Source organism: Anomalospiza imberbis, chromosome 1 (genome assembly GCF_031753505.1).
Source record: "Anomalospiza imberbis isolate Cuckoo-Finch-1a 21T00152 chromosome 1, ASM3175350v1, whole genome shotgun sequence".
In the NCBI taxonomy this organism is placed as follows: Eukaryota; Metazoa; Chordata; class Aves; order Passeriformes; family Viduidae; genus Anomalospiza; species Anomalospiza imberbis.
The window spans coordinates 35,947,921-35,951,936 of record NC_089681.1 but is presented as its reverse complement, the minus strand read 5'-3'; the positions used below and the strand labels follow the sequence as shown (position 1 = coordinate 35,951,936).

Here is a 4,016-nt window from a genome sequence, read left to right as displayed (position 1 = left end):
GGAGGCCTCTATTTTGAGAGATTCAAATTTCACTCACTTGTGTATCAAGTTTTCAGGCAGTTTCTTGCTCAAGCTCTATGTTTGCTGTGCGGGAATGTTGCAGAATTTTTCACCCTTCTTAAAAAAAATGTCAGATTTTAACAAACATTTAGCAAATCCAGCTTCCTGGCTATGAAACCACATATATAAAATTCTGTATATCCTTAAATATACACTTCTTGAAATTACTGGGAATGAAACTACATGACAAAATAAGATTGAAAACTTGTTGAGATAGTAAATACAGTTTATAGAACGTAGATCAATAAAGCAAAAACTAAGATTTGTATCCTGGCAAACTTGCAGTTTCTAGTACAGTAAAATGTTCAGCTTTTTAGACTGACCAAAATCTTAGCAAGGATTTATAGCTCCACCACTTAAAAATAAACATTTAAATTTCAAGAAACTGAAGGAATATCAAATAAATATTCTGCCAGAATGATCCACAAGGATGTCCCCCCAATAGGTGTCTGGTTTTACCAATGGCTTTTGCTGTTTTTTTAGTAAGGCAGTCTTAAAAAGACTTTTAAGTCAGCATTGAAAAGGACACTGAAGCATCTTGAACAAAGCATGAAAAGTCATCCACTACAACCAGGAATATACTATTTGGTAGTATATGTAAGATCCAACTTTCTGCATTTTAAGCTTCTTGAGTAAATTTCATGTTTTGTAGTGAACTAAGGGGTGGAAGAGAACTGTCAGCAATGTACTGTGGTTCAAGAATGATGATGATTACATTTACCATCTCTCTCGAAGACAGAGCACTGATGAAGCATCCAGACAGAGGGTGAGAACCACAGATGTAAACCATGGATGCAGAACATGAGAAATTTGGATTCTGATGCTACATAAAAACACTTTTTTATGACCTCTTTGCATTATGGCGCTACTGTGTTCTCAGTCATTAAACAGAGCGAACAAGGAGAATATCCACAAAATTGTCCTCTGCCATCTTTCTAGATTTCCACACAGAAATCTGCCCAGGCATTCAAACAGCTTTACCTTCTGCCAAGATCTCTCAAGAGCTCTAGGATTTTTGGTCAACAGTTTACAAGGAGAGAGATGGAGGGGGGGCTGTAGAGGGGGGTTTGGTAGCTGAGAATGGCACTGAAGCTTACAGAAAGATACCAAAGTATATCTTTGCCCTTGCACATTTCATTTAATTCTCAGATGTAAACCTTTCTTATCATAAAACCATCTCACCTCTGTAAAGCATATATAACAAACAGCCTGTCATCAAGTGGAACCTACCTAATCTATATCTTGGCCTCATTCCTCATCTTTGCCATAGCCAGATTTCACTGCACTATGGTCAGATATGAAGTGGTCAAGGCTCAAATTTGAAAGCCAACAGCAGGAGAACTATAGGAGGGCAGGGGATGCCTCTGATGGCACACTCAACAAAATGGAAGGATGAATTTCTATCCACCTCTAACTCCCTAAGCCATGAAATAGGTGTCTCTGGGGAAATATAGTAAGTACAAACTGCACTCCGCTCTGGAAGAAATAACTTTTACTTTTGAACAACTTCAGATACATAACCAAAAAGGAGCTAGTACAAAGCCTTCAGTATAATCTGAGATCAAAATACAAAACTCTTAACAGCATGGGACATCACAGGCATTTGAGAAACCCCCTATCAAGCTTCAGTTCAATAAACTGTTGAATGGATTATAGCGATAAAGCTGTATGGAGGTCCTTTTTCCTCTTTTGACAGGTATGGTGCTTCTAATATTCTGCATGCTAATAGCTGACAGTCGGCCTCATACTGCTTAATGAAACAGGCAGGACCCAGACTCCTAGGGCCTAGTGCCTGTCAGGCTGTGACACACAGTCTGTAGCTGGCAGGAAGAACCTAGCAGCTATGTTCCACCACTGATCATTCAAACTTCAATCCAATTGTAAAGATACAGTTTACTCAGCGAAAACGTTTTCATTTTATACAACAAGAGTAAAATCTTAGTCTTTACCATGGGGAGAGCATATAGGCACACAGAGAAACTTTGGAGAGGCATTTTCTCAAATATTTAAATTCAGGCACATGCAGAGTATGTGCATGTATTGGTATAAAGACAGTGAAATTGCAGACCTGAAAACATTTATGTGAGTGCCAGAGCCAGTAGGTGTGGCACCCACCCAGTTCCCACCTTTGTGGTCACTACAAGAGCTAAGGATTCACAGGCACAAAAGATATTTCCTACATCCATAACATAGAGAGGTCTGGTTACTGCTACAGAAATAGCAGCAGGAGTCACACCCACAGCACTCTCATGAGTGGGTTAAAAATGCCAAGGTTACAGCCAGAACCAGCACTTGAAATAAAGCCTAAAGAAACAAGCCCAATGAGAATGGGGTTTAAAGATATCAGAAAAGAGTTTTCTCTCTCTGACTGGTGTCTGCAAATGTAGGAAAATATAGGTTTGAGTCCCCTTGATAACTATATGCACTCAATTGCCAATTGCTTCTCTAAATGAGAACCATCACTAAGACCCTGGGTATTTTATCATCCTCTGAGACAAAACAGCCTACTGAGAAAATATATAGTCCTTCAAGAAATATGATATCTGGATACCATACCATGCTTACAACAATGTGTGTAGAGATTTTATGTACATTATGGTCTTATAATTTACATAAAATTTACAAGCTATCCACTTGCCTGTTACAAGCTACCCACCCAAACACCTAAAGCAAATTATCAGTGTTAGTAAGACTTTTTTTGGTTTTTGTATTTGTTGCCTGCAGGTGGACAGGCATTCCACCCCAGGACTGCTTGGCATCTCTCTTTGCAAGCTTTTGCTTTCATTTACTTACAGTGTGGTCCACTTGCACCTTATGGGCTGTCAGCTTCCTACTTCAGCCTGAGAATCTAGCATTTACTGGAAGATTTCAATTGAAAATTATATTTTGTTCCAGAATAGGGAAAAAATGTACAGCCTTTTTCTTGTGGAACAAAACTTTCCTTTGATACCCTTAATGTCCCTTATGCTACCAGAGGGGCTTAACTTCATGCAGTAAAGTGACAACATTGTACTTCAATAGCTTCAGAGTTCACATGAGGAATTTCCTTTTACAGTCATTACTGGTGGATAAAGGCTAATGGCCTAATTAGGGCTCTCACCTGACATGAAGCACCTGAAAGAGCTACAGCTTGCCTGACCTAGTTGTCCCTGTTCCAGTAAGAGCCAGTGAGGAAAAGTGGCCAATTCTCAAGGGTAATTCATCCCAGTCTAAGTCAGATGTCTAGTGCAGGTGGGTTGAATTATCTTTGGCAGGTTCCTTTGTCTTGCACTGATTGTCTGAGTAATCAACATTTAACTTCCAGAAAATTAATAAGACACACACACACAGTCTATCATATACTAAATGTTAACAGTGGCATGTGCTATATGCATTCACTCAGGTCCTGTGCAGATGAATTTTTCTTCCATGGAAGATACAGATAAAGAAAAGGATGAGATGATCTAACCTGCTACCATGACATTGAATGCAGAGGCTCTCCCTGCCAAACTTAAGAGCTCAAAGGCATGGGATGCCATCAGCAAGGTCTCTCTGTGACAACTCTTTATAGATTTTCAGACAGACATCAAAGAGCTAAGAGGTTGCTATAAAAATCAATAGAATTATATTTTTAACTTTTTTATGTCTCATGACTCACTTTTCTATCTTAAGCCTTCTGGGATCCCATTTTCCAGCTTCTTCTTTACAACCATGAAGGAAGAATTTTTTTTCCTAGTTAAAAGCAGAGATTTTGATGATTTCACATTGCTGCAGTGGCACAAATTTCAAAGAGTATATACAGTTTCTCTGAGAAGGCTATGGGTAGGTTGGTCTAACTCCCCATTATAAACAAGTAACAGTTATCATTCTCGGGTGTTTGACTTGGTTTTTTTTTGGTTTTTGTTTTTTTTTTTTTTTTTTTTTTTTTTTTTTTTTTTTTTAATGAGCTTAATTTAGAACTTGTCTTTATTTATAGC

General features: G+C 38.4%; 1 long non-coding RNA gene across 1 annotated transcript; it reads left to right on the top strand.

The window, feature by feature from the left end:
• Positions 1-2,827: 2,827 nt before the first annotated feature.
• On the top strand, positions 2,828-3,679 carry LOC137477455 (uncharacterized). The gene is made up of 2 exons (XR_011001015.1): positions 2,828-3,291; positions 3,443-3,679. It is a non-coding gene; the product is annotated as an uncharacterized lncRNA (long non-coding RNA).
• The last annotated feature ends 337 nt before the right edge of the window (positions 3,680-4,016 follow it).